General features: G+C 47.5%; 1 long non-coding RNA gene across 1 annotated transcript in view; it reads left to right on the top strand.

The window, feature by feature from the left end:
* The first annotated feature begins 733 nt into the window (after positions 1-733).
* The window catches only part of LOC113614050 (uncharacterized), a 16,949-nt gene continuing 1,089 nt past the window's right edge, over positions 734-16,593 (top strand). The window contains exons 1-2 of the long non-coding RNA XR_003430431.1: positions 734-907; positions 3,220-3,221. This is a non-coding gene — a long non-coding RNA (uncharacterized LOC113614050). The remainder of the gene's footprint in view (positions 908-3,219; positions 3,222-16,593) is intronic.

The following is a 16,593-nucleotide window of genomic DNA, read 5'->3' on the forward strand; positions in this document are numbered from 1 at the left end:
CTATAATCTCTTCAAATATTTTCTCTGGTCCTTTCTCTCTCTCTTTTCCTTCTCCTCTGGGACCCCTATAATGTGAATGTCGTTGCGTTTAATGTTGTCTCAGAGGTCTCTTAGGCTGTCTTCATTTCTTTTCATTCTTTTTCCTTTATTCTGTTCCGCAGCAATGAATTCTACCATTCTGTCTTCCAGGTCGCTCATCTGTTCTTCTGCCTCAGTTATTCTGCTATTGATACCTTCTAGTGTATTTTTCATTTCAGTTATTGTATTGTTCATCTCTGTTTGTTTGTTCTTTAATCCTTCTAGGTCTTTGTTAAACATTTCTTGCATCTTCTTGCTCTTTGCCTCCATTCTTTTTCCGAGGTCCTGGATCATTTTCACTATCATTGTTCTGAATTCTTTTTCTGGAATGTTGCATATCTCCACTTCACTTAGTTGTTTTTCTGGGGTTTCTCTTGTTCCTTCATCTGGTACAAAGTCCTCTGCCTTTACATTTTGTCTATGTTTCTGTGAATGTGCTTTTCCTTCCACAGGCTGCAGAACTGTAGTACTTCTTGCTTCATCTATCTGCCCTCTGGTGGGTGAAGTTATCTAAGAGGCTTGTGTAAGTTTCCTCATGGGAGGGACTGGTGGTGGGTAGAGCTGGCTGTTGCTCTGGTGGGCAGAGCTCAGTAAAACTTTAATCCGCTTGTCTGCTGGTGGGTGGGGCTGGGTTCCCTCCCTGTTGGTTGTTTGGCGTGAGGCAACCCAACACTGGAGCCTACCCGGCTCTTTGGTTTGGGCTAATGGCAGACTCTGTGAGGGCTCACGCCAAGGAGTACTTCCCCAAACTTCTGCTGCCAGAGTCCTTGTCCCCAAGGTGAGCCATAGCCACCCACTGCCTCTGCAGTAGACCCTCCAACAGTAGCAGGTCGGTCTGTTTCAGTCTCCTATGGGGTCACTGCTCCTTCACCTGGGTCCTGATGCACACACTACTTTGTGTGTGCCCTCCAAGAGTAGAGTCTGTTTCCCCCAGTCCTGTCGAAGTCCTGCAATCAAATCCCACTAGCCTTCAAAGTCTGATTCTCTAGGAATTCCTCCTCCCGTTGCCAGACCCCCAGGTTGGGAAGCCTGACGTGGGGCTCAGAACCTTCACTCCAGTGGGTGGACTTCTGTGGTATAAGTGTTCTCCAGTTTGTGAGTCACCCACCCAGCCGTTATGGGATTTGATTTTATTGTGATTGCACCCCTCCTACCATCTCATTGCAGATTCTCCTTTGTCTTTGGATGTGGGGTATCTTTTTTGGCAAGTTCCAGTGTATTCCTGTTGATGATTGTTCAGCAGTTAGGTGTGATTCTGGTGGTCACTCAAGAGGGAATGGAGCGCACGTCCTTCTACTCTGTCATCTTGAACCAATCTAATACATTCCTTTTTATATCATTTTTTAAACCTTTGAACCTACTCAAATTATTTAAAGGTACTGAGCAAGGAAAAAAATTTTTTCTACTTCTTTAATGTTGCATCTATATGAGATGATGGATGTTCACTAAACTTTTTGTGGTAATCATTTCATGATGTACATAAGTCAAATCATTATGCTGTACACCTTAAACTTATACAGTGCTATACGTCAGTTACATCTCAATAAAACTGTAAAATAAATAAATAAAGGTACTGAAACATTTTGAGGGGAAGAGATTCTTAAATGACCAAACGAACTGAAGAGCTATGATCCTGCATTAGGCAAGCCCCCAAATCTCAGAGAAAGAAGACAGAGGCCAGAGTTGATTTTGCAACCAAGAAGGTGATATCCCTGTGTGCTAGGTTACATTTGCCAGGTAACTTGGGTCTGTGTGACCCGGTACTTCTGAGAGATCCTGAATGTGTGAGGGTAAAGTGAGGGAGGTGTTAGGTTGTGTTTGTGGGGCTGTGTGTGGGGATGTCACAGTGTCCAGACCAGGGCAACCCTAGATGACCGTGTTAGCTGCAAGATTTGGTGGTAGACTGGTCTGGACAAGGAAGGTGTTAAGCACTGGATTGTGTTCCCTCAAATTCATTTGTTGAGGTCGTAACGCCAGGACCTCAGAATATGACTGTATATGGAAATTCTGTCTTTAAAGAGGTAATTAAGTCAAAATAAGGTCATTAGGGTTGGCCTTACTCCAACATGACTGGTGTCCTTATATGAAGAGGAGATTAGGACACACACATGCACTAAGGGAAACCACAGGAAAGCACTGGGAGAAGACGGCCATTTGCAAGCCAAGGAGAGAGGCCTCAGAAGAAACCGCTCTTGCTGACACATTGATCTGGGACTTCTAGCCTTCAGAACTATGAGAAAATATTGACACCACCCAGTCTGTGGTACTTTGTCATGGCAGCCACAGAAGGGGACTGGAGGGCAAGGAGAACAGCTTTGCTAAGAAAGGGGTGAGCCCAGGAGAGAAGCAGGGGTGAGATGGGGGTGGCGGTGATACTGAGGGAGTCACAGCTTTGGGGGATCCTGGGAGAAAAGGAAGAGAGGGAGAGCATCGAAGAGAGGAAGGAGAAACGTGGGGGGGGGGGGGGGGGGGGAGGGCAGTGAGCAGAAGGCAGCAAGTCTCTCATTTCTCTCTCTTAAAATCCCATTTTCCCCAGAGCCAGCCCTTCCCCAGGGCTACACTCTCAATGTCCCTCTGTTCTGCTTCGGCAGCAGAAGGTTTGGCTCTTAGGAGGGGCCTCTGTAGAGCCGTGCCGCCCCTCCCCACCATCTGACGGCCCATTGTGCCCTCAGAGCTTGGAGGGGTGATTCTGAGGGGCACATTCCCTGGGCTCCAGGAAAATCTCTGGCTCCCAGGACTCCCCGGTGCAATCGGGAGCAGAGGGGGCCGGCTCCCATGCTGGGGAGGGGGCTGCAGGTGGGGGATGGGCAGCCAGGGAATGACTGCGGCCTCAGCTGGCGGGGTCTCCTCCTGCCACCTCCGCCCCTCGGCCCTGCGGCAGCTGGGCCCGCGCCCTCTCCTTCCCCCAGGCTTTTGTAGCTCCAGTTTATTTTCCAGTTAATGAAGTGCGGGGAGGCTGCGTCCTGGCTGCTGCCCCTGGAAACGCTGAAGTTCGGAAGGCATCTCCTCCCGGAGGCTGCAGCCTGCGCCCTCGGCCCCTTCCTCGCCCGCCCCTGCCCCAGGCGGCCTGCGGGTCCCACCTGCCAGAGCGTCTGCCGCCTGGGGCCTCACTCCGCCAGCCCGGGACCAAGGCCAAAGCAGGCGTCCTAGGGTGGTGTGAGGGAGGAAAGGAAAACCCTGCAGCCGAGGCCTAACTCTCCTTCTGCCGTTTGCCGGCTGTGTGTCTTCCAGCAAGTCACTCAGCCTCTCTGAGTGTAAGACGAGCAGTGGAGTCTGGGAACTTAGCTCTTCTCTTTGGAGTCAAGGGAGGTGAGGGAAACAGGGCCTAGGTCACCAGAAACAGAGAGGAAACAAGCTTCTGTGTTTATCCAGGCTTTGCAGCCTCCCAGCTGAGCAACCTGGAGCAGGTGACCTAACATCTCGGGGACTTATTTCCTTCATCTGTCAAATGGAGGAAACAAGTAGTTGCCAATGGGGCAAACAAGTAGTTATTGAGGGGGTAACTGAGATAATTCACAGTTAAGCATTTATAATAACGTGGGCTCATAATAAAAAGTGCGGCCATTATAATTATTATTATTCAGCATTACCTTAATAAAATACCAATGCTGTGGGCAGAGATCAACCCTACTTTACGGGCCCTGAAGCTTATACCATTTTGGTTTTTTGTTGGGGAGGTGGTGGGGAGGGTCCTTAATAAAGGAAAGGAACATGAAAAATTATAAACGCAAAAGTAGGTAAGAAGTGACCATTTATTTTAAAATTGAAAAAAGGATTCATAACAAGCTACAGGTTTTAAAAAGTTGACAAATCAACAATCATTAAAAATCCAGAAAAGTGAAATAATCATTTTTATTAATTAACTGCCTGACGCACCCATATAATATTTTTCTCTGCATTTTTGGCTGTGTCCCCTTTGACTGATTCCTCGTAATGATCCTATAATGGTTTTAATAGAGAGAGCAGAAGCGTAATTCAGCTTTCCTCTGGAATGGTTGATCAAAATTTATCTTTTTATTACTGATAGTCTTTAAAAGTGTCTTTCAACTTTAAAATTGCTATTGGTAATACCATCTATAATTTTAAGTTTTTTGTCATTTTTGGAAAAAGAAAAACCTCTACACATTTTAAAATTGTTTATTTATTTATTTATTTATTTTTGTCTGTGTTGGGTCTTCATTGCTGCGCGCGGGCTTTTCTCTAGCTGTGGCGAGCGGGGGCTACTCTTCCTTGTGGTGCGCGGGCTTCTCATTGCCATGGCTTCTCTTGTTGCGGAGCACGGGCTCTAGGTGCGAGGGCTTCAGTAGTTGCGGCACACGGGCTCAGTAGTTGTGGCTCGTGAGCTCTAGAGCGCAGGCTCAGTAGTTGTGGCGCATGGGATTAGTTGCTCCACAGCCTGTGGGGTCTTCCCAGACCAGGGCTCGAACCCGTGTCCCCTGCATTGGTAGGTGGATTCTTAACCACTGCGCCAACGGGGAAGCCCAAACCTACACACTTTTTAAAAAAATAATTGAGCTGTAAGATATCAGGACAGTTCGAGTTTTCTTATGTTGTAACTAATCTTAAATACTTGTTATAAAGGACACCAGTTACTATTAACCAGTTTGTCCTCATTGTAGTGGTCTATTATGAGTTTTATGTTATCTTTATCAAATCACTAAGAAATTTAAAACTTTTCCCACTGTAATTGTATGTGTTACCCTCTTCATTAATTGGATTATTAAAGAATCCCAGAGCCTGTTAGAAAACTATCTCTTCCCTTTTATTTTTCTTGGCCGTGCTGCATGGCATCCGAGATCATGGTTTCCAACCAGGGATGGAACCCACGCCCTCTAAAGTGGAAGCACGGAGTCCTAACCACTGGACCGCCAGGGAATTCCCACTATCTCTTCCTCTTAATGCAGCGTCTCTTTGGGGGTAATCTGAGTTTTGTGTTACAATTCCCGTCCTAATGTCGGAATAATTTCTACCTAATCATCTCATATAAAAACACACAGGAATCATTTTTGTGTGGTATATTTATAATTTATATGCTACCTCATTAGGCATATTCCTGACAGGAAAGAACTTCCATTTTGACAAAGCATCAGTGAGAACCAAACCCAACACTTGCCATATTACACATCAGGTGATTAGAAGAATCTTCCACGGACTAGCTTCCGCTTTCCGTGCCTCCAGGTCCGGGTGCTAGAGGACACGTTCTTGGCACCACAACCCTCTGGCTCTGCATCTGCATGTCCCGATGCTGCATGAGTCAGCTTGGTGACCGTAGGAGCATTCCCGGAAGCCATCCCAACACCAGAGAGTTAGCATAACCATACATGCAAGTGATTGTGAGCTATACCACATAACCCTTTAATCCAACCTAAATGTACTCCCAACTAAATTTCCCCTTAGCCAGACTCCCAGAATGCCCGTGGCTTCTCTACCACCTGACAAGAGGCGAGGTGGAGGTGGAGGGGAAGTTATAATGAAAAGAAACTACAGACACAATCAGTTGTGATTACAATATCTTACTCTTGCAATTTTTTTTTTTTTTTTTTTTTTGCGGTACGCGGGCCTCTCACTGTTGCGGCCTCTCTGGTTGCGGAGCACAGGCTCCGGACGCGCAGGCTCAGCGACCATGGCTCACGGGCCCAGCCGCTCCGCAGCATGTGGGATCTTCCGGGACCAAGGCACGAACCCATGTCCCCTACATCGGCAGGCGGACTCTTAACCACTGTGCCACCAGGGAAACTCACTCCTGCAATTTTTAGGCAGAACCACATGAACGCACTGGCAGGGTACAACCCAGGACCTTAGAAGGAACAAGTGAGCTTCATTAACTTCACGATAAGTTTGCCTCTGCTTGTAGACTCTTGGGCCAGGTATAATTTTATGGGCTCTAGAAGGTTTCTCTATAGTACCCCCAAAATGCCTCCTTATCAAGTATAAAGATGTCTATAACTACACTGTCAGACATATATTTCTTTGGTTAAAATATTGCCCCAGTGCTACTCTCTTTTAAAATGTATCTGGGAATTCTCTGGTGCGCCAGTGGTTAGGACTTTCACTGCCAGAGGCCCAGGTTCGGTCCCTGGTCAGGGAACTAAGATCCCACAAGCCATGCGGCGTAGCCAAATATATATATATATATATATATATATACATATACATATATATATATATATACACATATATATATAATATATATAAAAAATATATATTATATATCTGGTGGGGGAGGATATGGAGTCTTTCACATTTTAGTATAAACTCATTTGACAGTGAAAGTTTAGAGCAGTAAGAGAGCTCTCAAGATTGTGGAATAACACTTTAAGAAAGAGACTGTATCACCAAAGGCAAACTTCTTTCAATTCACACTTTGCACGGGGAATGAACGTGCTGGATTCTGCAGCCTAATTGGGGGTTGCAAGCGGCCTATGTGAGAAGGTGGAGTTGTGGGGAACACCTCTAGGAACTCAGCATCATTTTTAGTCACTTTTCAACTCTGAGCAATAATAGAAGAGATAAGAATCCCTTATAATATTAATAGCAATTCTTTAACGACATCACTTGGCTTGTTAAATATTTTGGATTTTATTCAGTGCCTTAAGCCACATGCTGGTGGCCCAGCTGAGGGTGAGTTGGGAAGACACATAATTGTTCTGATTTGCTCTGGCTTGCTTCCTGCATGGTCACTCTGCCCCCACTTCCCAATCTCTGCTTCCCAAACTCTGCTTGCCCGAGACCATGACTCAGGTCCCAGCCTAACTGAATTACACCACCAACACCCTACTCCCCACCCACCTTGGGTACTTTCTAGTTCCCACTTTCCCAGAGGTAAGCATCTGATGGTTTGTTGGTGAGAAAGAGAATCTCAGTTCATCGTTGCTTCTCTTTCCATTTAAGACTCTAAATAGAGGTGGCGGTAAAATTACCCAAGAAGATCCAGAAGCAGAGGAGGAGAGATGGAGAGGAAAGCCGGTGTCCTGAGCAGTGGGTGACTGCCAGGTGACTGTTTATCTCAGCCTCTCTCACTGGCTCTGAGCTTTCTTTCCCCCATGTAAATGAGGTAGGAGAGGGGTAGGTCCCCAGAACACAGAAGGGCCTGGGGCTTCTTCTTTCAAAGCAGTGATTCTCTCACAAGCCTCCTCAGAAAACTCCACTTTGATAACCCCAGCACCTGAGCAACCCACCCTGGAACCAGTTGTGAAGAGGCAGGCTGTCAGCTGGCTGTGTGCAGTGTCTTTGAGAAGAGAATGCAAATCCTGGGATATTAGATAGAAACCAGGCTATACAGCACTTAGCGCAAGGTCTCCAGGAATAGAAGAAACATGGTAGACTTTGACATACTTGTTGAGAGTCCTATGGTCACATTTATTGATACTTGCTCTGTACCTTTGGGCAAGCTACTTAACCTCTCTCTGCCTCAATCCCCCTACACAGAAGTGGAGATGTTGACACCTTTCTAGTCATTGTGAGGATTGAAAATCATGCCAGTACAGCTTCTAACACCATGCTGGACATGTTGTAGATGCTCAGGGGGGACTAGGGTCACAGAAGGAAGAGATATTTGATTGAACAAACATTCTCTGAGCTTCTGCCATGTGGCAGGTCCTGAGAAGACCCTGAGGGAAGAACTAAGATGTATGGGGAAGGGACTCACAGTTCGAGGTGGAAACAAGACATGTCTGTGTGCAAGTTTATCATAGTAAACGAGTGACCTCAAGTTGCAGAGAGCGCAGAGTCAGTGGCGTTGTGAGGAGAGAACCAAAAGGTACATCATCCCACCAGGCAGCTCAGTGAAAATGCTGCATCTGAGTTGGGCCTTGAAGGAGCAGTTTTGACTGGAGATTTATGGTAGAAAAATACACCACATGGAGGGGAAAGCATGAGCAAAGGATGAAGGGGTGAACCCCTAGGGATCCTTTGGGGAAACTCACCGGATTCTAGGAACCACGTAGCGTATGTGAATAAAGCTGTCCATGGAGCCCAAAGGTAAGTGAAGGCCACGGGGGCTTTGCATGCCTTAAATGTCCACAACTCACTAGGAAACGGGGAACAGGGGCAGGTGTTTGAATGCAGAGTTTTGGAGAGACAGCCCCACTCCTCAGAGCATCCTGGTACTCCCAAAGCAGGGGCCCGGCCCAGCCATCCTGTTTTCGTGAGAAGAGCAGGACTGTGGCCACCATCAAACAGGAGAAGGAGGGAGGGCAAGCAGGCAGGGAGAAGTACTAGTGAGTTACACCATTATAAATACACTTTAGGGCCGTGTGACCTGGCCATAAATCGCTGCACTGTGCTCAGGTGATGTCACCCGATGCTTGGCTGTATTTACAGCTTTGTTCACTGTTCCTTGGGGTTTTTTTTTTTTTTTTTTTTTGCACTTACATGCCATTTCTACTCTTATTCTGGTGCCTGAAGGATGATTTCCTGGAACTTCCCCACTACTTAGTGGAGAAGTTCCTCCTGAGTCTGACTGGATCTGTACTTTGTTACAAGGAACCAGATCCCCCTCTGGATCTGTACTTCGTTACAAGGAACCTAGCCCCCCCTTCTCTACTCCAAGAAATCCTTTGTAGAATTCAGAATGGGGAACATCTCTCTCTTTTTCTCAGTCCTAAGAGCCTCCTGTGTGTCAGGCAGTATGGTGACAGCAGTGAACAGTAGTGGCAGTCTCTACCTATACAGGGTTTACCATCCAGCAGGGAAAACAGACACTGAATACCTAATTACAAGTGTGATTAACGCTGCTGGTGAAAATAGAGGGTGCTTGAGGGCAATAACGAGGTGATCTCACCTGTTTGGAGGAATTAGAGAGGCTTCCATGGAGAAGTGACATTCATTGTGAGGTCTAAGGGATAAGTAGGGGATGAGGGGGGCGGTTCGGGGCCAGGGTGGAAAAGAACATTGCAGGCAAGGGAACAGGGCATGTGGAGGCCTCAGTGAAGACAGATATGTGGCCAGTTCCAAAAACTCGGAGAAGCCTGTCAGAGCTGGAGTATACAGGGCAAGAGGGAGTGTGGGAAGCAGGAGGCTGGAAGGCAAGACAGAGCCATCCCAGGCAGGCTCTTGTAGCTAATGGGAAGATTCTGAGTGTGATCCATAGGGCAACGGAGTCACCAGTGAGTTTTAAGTAGGGGAATTAGGTGGTTACATTTGAGCTTGAGAAAGACCACTGGGGCTGCAGACACACAGAACTGCAGAGAACAGAGCTGAACAGACACTGGCAGGCTGTTGCTGGTGGTCCAGGCAGGAGAGGCCATAGCATACAGACCAAGGTGTTGGCAGTGGAGACGGAAGGAAATGGACATAACTAATAACCACCAACAGGAACTGGAGACCGGTTAGCGCTGAATGCGGAGGAAGAAAGAGCAGTCAAGTACAGCAGGTGTTTGGTTTAAACAACAGGATGGAGGCTGGTGCCAGTCTTTTATTTTATTTTTTTAAATCGCAGGACTGAGGGATGATTGATGTGCAAAATGCCGCACCTATTTCATGTATAGAACCTGATGAGTTTGGAGGTAAGTATTCATCCATGAAACCATTGCCAATATCTGTGCCATAAACATCTCCATCACCTCCAAAAGTTTCCTTCTGCCTCTTTTTATATATTATTATTTTATTTTGACATAAGATTTACTCTCACAGCAAATATTTGAGTACAGTAGAGCATTGTTGACTACAGGCCTAATCTGCACAGTAGCTCTCTTGGATTGACTCCTCTTGTATAACTGAAACTTTGTACCGTTTGACTAATACCTCCCCTTTCCCCCTCCCCGTCCCCTGGCAAACACCATCCTGCTCTCAGGTAGAGCCTCTTGAAGGACCCCCAGAGGAGGAGCCGTGTTTCTGCTGTTGTGTTCTTTTTCATCGGGGGCAAATTTTTCCTCGGGATTTACTTTCCCCTAGACCTAGTCCCAGAGCCTAGACTCGGGCTTTACGTGGGGAGGACTTGGGGATGGGGCTGGAGGAAGCTGGAGGCTCAGGCATGAAGGCTGGTGGAGGAGGGGAACTGCCATGCCTGTCAGAAGAGGAGTAGGTGCCAGTGCCTTACTGCTGGCTGTGTCTCAGAGGCTGGAATAGAGGTACTGGAGGGACATTAAATCAACATTCTCCATCTGTCCAGTTAGGAAATGCCACCGAAACCAGCAGCCAGACCCTGCCTGTCAGCCACTGCTAGGCCTGTTCCCTGGCCCAGAAGCCGGGAAGCCAGTGCGTGCAGGGAGGAATACTGTGGCCTGGAGCATGGCTGTCTCATGTAGGAAGACCCACCATGTCATGTGCAGGGAGTAAGGAAATTGGTCCCTGACCCTGGCTCTCCGGAGGACTAGAAGCAGTTCTTAAACAGGGAGCATTTATAGAACACCCCTATATATGTCCTGATGGAACCCCTCAGCAGGCATCTCTAGGGAACGGCCTCTGCCTCCTTAGCAGAAACAAACATATGATGACAATCCCATGGGGCTGTTAGAGCTAGAGGAGACTGAGGCCCAGAGAGGGGAGCTGTCTTATTTAAGGCCATATTTCAGACTTTGAAAATCCTAATTCTCAATACCCAGTTCTAGGAAACTTTCCTTGATGTCTCCAAGCTAAGTTCAGTAACTAGTGTTCTGCACTCTTAAAGAAATGGGTATGTTTCTATCTCTGTACTTCCCAACTCAGTTGTAGCTATCTGTCAATCTTTCCCACTAGACTGCGGCTCCAGGAGAGCAAGGGGTGTGTTTTATTCATCTTTGTGTCCTAAGTGCTTAGCCTAGTGCCTGGGCATAGAGTAAGCTTTCAATACATGTTTGTGAGATGATGAAATGGATGAATGGGTGAACAAGCTAATTAATTAATCTTAACCCAAACCCTTAGCAAGCCTCTGTTGGGGTTATTAGGACAGGAGTGACTTTTCTTTTTTGAGTGTTTTAAAAATTTTATTAGTTTTTAAGTTTAAATCATTTAACACTATTAATTTTCCCTTTAAGCACAGCTTTGGCTATATCCTGTAATTTTGTTTTTAATTGAAATATAGTTGATTTACAATGTTGTGTTAGTTTCTTAGTTTCTGGTGTACAGCAAAGTGATAAAGTTATACATATATATATAGATAGATATATAGATAGATAGATAGATAGATATACTCTTTTTCATATTCTTTTCCATTATGGTTTATTACAGGTTATTGAATATAGTTTCCTGTGCTATACAGTAGGAATGGGCCTGGGGTGCAGGGGTGGGAAAGTTGCTTATCCATTCTATATATAACAGTTTGTTTCTGCTAATCCCAAACTCCCAATCCTTCCCTTCTGGAGTGACATTGCTAAGGGTTGTGCTTTAAGGTAATGGCCCCCCTTATAATAAGGGTTAAGTAAGCCTAGCTCTATATTTCCATTCATGTGAACCTTATGCAACTTCACCCTTAAACCTACTATGATGTTCAATAACCTTAATACAACTTCAGCCCATAATCTTAGCTGCCAGCTTGAATGCAAACATAAACCACAATTCTCACAGCCAGACCTGATACTAAATAGATCTAACGATGGGTGGTTTTAGGTCTTCGAAGAAGCGCTAGGGAATGCTAAAGATCAGGAGACTGTGGACTTGGGAGGAGGATCCAAGGGAACCAAAACCAAGGGCCAAAGGAAGATGAGAGACTCTCTCTTTCTCCGTCGCATCCCCACCTTCTGCTCACTATAGTCTCTGATTCTCAGATACCTACAGGAGACCAGAGCTACATAATGATCAGAGCTGTTTGGACATAAGGGGTGCCTTTGCTGATAAAAGCACTTGGAATGGGCCTGGGGTGCAGGGGTGGGAAAGTAGGAGTTAGCAAGGATCCTGGCCTAAGACACAAGAGGCCTCCCTGGGTTCTGGTGCCAGTCTTACTCTGACTATGACTTACTTTGCGACAGATCATTTCACCATCTCAAGGGGGAATGGACCTCATGTTGTCTGAGGCTCCATCTGGTTCTGGAGCTTGACGTTTGAGTCATTAGTTGACATTACTTTCCAATTTTTCCTGATTAAGTCTATTCCCAACTCTCTCCTCCTCCATACCCACTCCCCACCTCCCTGCCCCTGTCCAGGGCCCCTGAGTGCTGACTCTCTCCTCTCTTTCTCTGAGCTGATCTCCTCAACTGGACTGCCCATTTGAAGCAGGAATCTTCCAATTCCTGTGAGCTGAGGCAATGAAATCCTCATCAAACCTAATAAGAGGTAACTGGTCCATTTAGCACACATTGTCTCCCTATGCTGGGATGTGAAGCACTGAGGAAGAGGGGGATGAAATGGGTGGGAAAGAATGGACCACAGCTGCTCGAAGGCAAGGCTGGTGCGTGGTAAACACACCCTGGGAGTCTGCCTCTGCCAAGGTCATTCTTTCTACTCCCCTGCCTCGGAGCAGCTTCAGCCCATCCCAACCTCTCCCCAGATATTTTGGACACTCATCCTCAGTAGATAGTCCCTTCTGGGGTCTGGCCTTTAGTCCTTTGCTTCAATAGCAGCACGGCTCCCTCAGATATCCTCTGACACCCAAGCCCCATCCAAGGAGCCTGATTCCTTGGTCCACCATCCCCCAAGGGACCTGCTGCTCTTCTTTCTGCCCCCACTCCCACCCCTCGCAGTACAGATTTGAATCTCTCCCCATCGCCATTGAGAGTCTCTGTCTCTACTCTGATCCTCATACATGTCAAAAGCTGGGCATCTTAAGGAAGAGGAGAACAAGAGAAAACAGACTGGTGTAGCAGCGGGAAAGCCCAAGGCCTGATATATGGAAGGACTTACACAGCCACCTGGGCTGGAAGACACAAAAGTGGAGGAGGAATGAGGACAAGCCCCTTTGCTGGGAGGACTTTAGAAGAAAGGGTGCCTCTCTCACTGCTCTGGGCTGCAGTCTCTGCAGCAGGGGGAGGGAGAGGGTGACCTCTGGCAGCCCCTCGCTCTCGGGGACTCAGGGTTTCCTTTATGGTCAGGATTATTTTCCAGGCTGAAGATCAGGATTTGGCCTTTCCCTTTTGTGTCTCTGGTAAGCAGCAGGAACACAATCCTCCGCCCCCTCTACGGGGAAAAAGGACAATTTATCGAATTGTTCTGCTGTTCTCAGCCCTCATTGAGACAAAGAATTCATTTCCGTCTCTCAGGGTGGCTTCTCCTGCTGGTGGTCATAAATTGCCTCACTGCTGATCCCCTGACCTCCTGATCTCTTTGCTTTTGTGCTCAAAAAATTATTCATATTTCTCTTAACTCCATATACAACCTTTGGCTTCTTCTCTCCTTCCTTCAGGGTGACGTAGCATCCTTAGGGATTACTCCCTCTACCTCCACGCCCCGCACACTTCTCCCTGGGCAGGGCCCTGCGCATGGGGATGGAGACTGATCCAGCAGCCAGACCCGGCCAGCTTATTGGATGTTCAGCACTGTTCTAAGAGCTGTATGGATACTGACCCATTTAATCCTCACAACCACCCCATAAAGCAAGTACTATTATTATCTCCATTTTCAGATGAAGAAATCAGGATGAGAGAGGGGAGGTAAATAGGCTGCCCAAGGTCACACAGAAAGTAAGGGACAGAACCTGGATTAGGAACCCCTCGGGCTGGTTTCCATGCTCATGTACCTTGCTTTCCACTAGTCTGCTGCTTCTCTGACGGGGAGAGGGTGCCCAGCTTCTTCCTTGCCCTCGGGGAGCTCCAGACTGAAAGCACGTGCATAGCTCTTGCCCCAAAGGAGCCCCAAGTTAGATGGGGAGGCAGATATCCTGTCCTGGGGAGATATGTCCAGTCTGACAGACTTTGTTTCTGGGGGCATCCATCGGATACTGGGGACTCAGCCCCAGGATGCCCCCAGTTTGATGAGAGCTATGTGATTAAACTCGAGTAGACTCAGTTAATCCAATTAGAATTGTGAACATTCGTTTGAGAGAGATGAGAATGGAGGAAAGTTAAGAGAGCTTCATTGGGGTTCTCCCCAGAAGGAGGGGAGGGCAAAGCAGGATTGGCAATAAACGGAACTGCTGGTAGAGGGAAGAGGGCACGGCAGGCACCTCATGGTGTGCGCCTTTGCTGAGGGTGATGCCTGGAAAGCAGGCGTTTGCTTAGCTCGGTGATTCTCAACCCTGGCTGCCCATCAGAATTACCTGGGGAGGTGTTTTAAAATCCCGATGCTTGGGGCTTCACCCAAGAACAATTCATCTTTGGGAGTGAGGCCAAGGCACTGGTGATTTTTAAAAGACCCTCAGGAGATCCTAATACACAGCTGGTGTTGGGGACCCCTAGCTGGAGTTAGGGTCTCCAGCTCTGGCATCTGGGATACTGGCTTTTGTGGGGGGGATTCTGGAGAATGGTGTTTGCTATGAACAGAGCTGGTAGGAACTGGAGATTAAAGGCAGGGAGGGGGAAAGGGAAGTTAAGGGACCACGAGAGGGAAGTGAGGTGACTGCTCTGGATGTTAAGGATCTGGAGAAATTTGGCTTCTCTGTTGCTAGGGTTTCTAGGTGAGATAAGAGGCCAAGGGGAAGGAAAACCTTTGATAAGCCGGTCCCTACTCACACTGAGAATCACCATCAAACCTGAATAGCAGAAGCTGGAAGGTGGGCAAGAAGCACTCACTAAGCTAAGAATATTCTCTTCCCTCTCTCTGGGCTTTTTCTTCTAAACATTTTCCTACATCATATCACCACGGGCCTCCTGTCCATGCAGAATGAAAAGGGGAAAAGGCTGTCTCACTGATAGTGCAAGAACATCCCTACCTCAGGACCCTTGTACTTGCTGTTTCCACCTACCTGATATATTCTCCTCTCAGATGCCCGAACATCTGAATCTCTCAGTTCCTTCAGGTTTCTGCTTAAATGTTACTTTAGCAGAGCAGCTTTCCCAGTAAGAGTAGCAATTTCTCCTTCCCTCCCACTCCCTATTCATTGTATCCTGCTTTATTTGTCTCTTGTAGCATTTACCACAACCTGGTGTATTCTATGATTTTTCTACTGCCTCTTCCTGCTCTGCAGAATGGAACACTCTGAAGGAGGGGCTTTGTTAAAAAAATTTTTTTTTTCATTGTTATATCTCTAAGACCTAGAATTTTGACTGGAACATAAGCAGACACTGAATAAATATCTGTGGAATGCAAGATTAGTGGATGAGTAAATGAAAAGCCCTTGTGTGTCTGCACGTTGGTGTGTGGCTGTTTGTGTGTATTTGTGATTATATTCCTATTTCTCTGGGTTAGGTATGCTCCTTATTTTTAAACTGTGCGTTTGCCCGTGCGCATGTGTTTTTGAACATATGGAGGACTCTCTGGGTCTATGCATGGTGTGCTTCTGAATGTGAGTTTGTGTGTGTTTCTGCCTGTGTTTCTGTGTCTTCTGTAGGTGGATGTGTCTGGACCCTTCAGCCTGGTGTCAGGATCTGTGGAAGGAAGAGGCGTTGTAACTGCCTCTCACCAGCAGAGGGCACCAAATAGCCACGTGCCTTTGCTCAGGGCCCGAAATCCAGAAATCTTGGCGGGTAGTTAGGGACCCAGGAGACTTAGGATCCGGGAGGAAAGAAGTGGAGACCTCTCTGGACCAATACAGTGCTGTAAAGTTGTGCAATTTCTGTGCAGTTTCTGATATTTCTCCTCAACTCATTCCCTAGAACCCAGAGGTCGAGGCTCCCCCAATCCTGTGAGCAGAAGCATCCGGTTAGGGGCTGGGAGAGAGGCTGGTTGTCAAGCTGGGCTCTTTAAGAAAGAGAAGAACCTCGTCAATCTCCAGGAATTCCTTCCCCTCCCAGTACCCAGATCCCTCAACCTCAAAGGATCTGAAACTCTGTGCTTGGAGATCCTCCTGTGGCTGCCCTCTCCTGGGCCTTTGGAAGTCCTCTAGTTGACTACTTTCTGGATGGGTAGATAGATGCCCAAGATGAACAAAGGAAGGAGTCAACTGCGCCTCTCCCCCACCAGCTGAGGACTCCAACACAGCCTGGTGTCATTGTGTGCTGGGTGAGGCCCCCCTGGCAGGGGCCTCAGTCCGGTCCAGGAAGCAGCTGGAATTCTTCAGCTTTGGGTTTTGTAGGTGGGAAGAGAAGTGTATCCGTCCTCACCTCCAGCATTCATCAGTCAATTGAGAATTCCCAATTTGGGGGATGTAGGGGTTAGATTCTGGGTGTGGAATTTACAAGAAAAAAAAAAGGATTTTATCCTTTTTGATTCCATGAACAGCCACCTGCCCACCCCCTCCTCTCCCACACACGCTTACACACACCCAAACACACCCAAACACTCACACACCCTTCCCCACCAGTCATCCCCTGGGCTAGAGGCTTGTCCTCAGCCCATGCCCCGCCTCCCCAATCTACTGCCTAGTTCCTTAGCCCGGGACCAGGGCTGTATATATAAATGAGAGGGAGGTGCGGGGGCAGGGGTCCAGCCGTCCCAGCTCCAGCGCCCGCTTCTGTCACGTTAGTCACCCCCTTTGCCCTCCACCGCTTTCTCTCTTGGCGCTCCGTCCATCTCAGTTCCAGCGAGGGGTGTGTGTGTGTGCGTGCGTGTGCGCGCGCAGTGGGGGGG

Source organism: Aethalodelphis obliquidens, unplaced genomic scaffold (genome assembly GCF_003676395.1).
Source record: "Aethalodelphis obliquidens isolate GAN/ISIS:26980383/991018 unplaced genomic scaffold, ASM367639v1 scaffold90, whole genome shotgun sequence".
NCBI classification, from domain to species: Eukaryota; Metazoa; Chordata; class Mammalia; order Artiodactyla; family Delphinidae; genus Aethalodelphis; species Aethalodelphis obliquidens.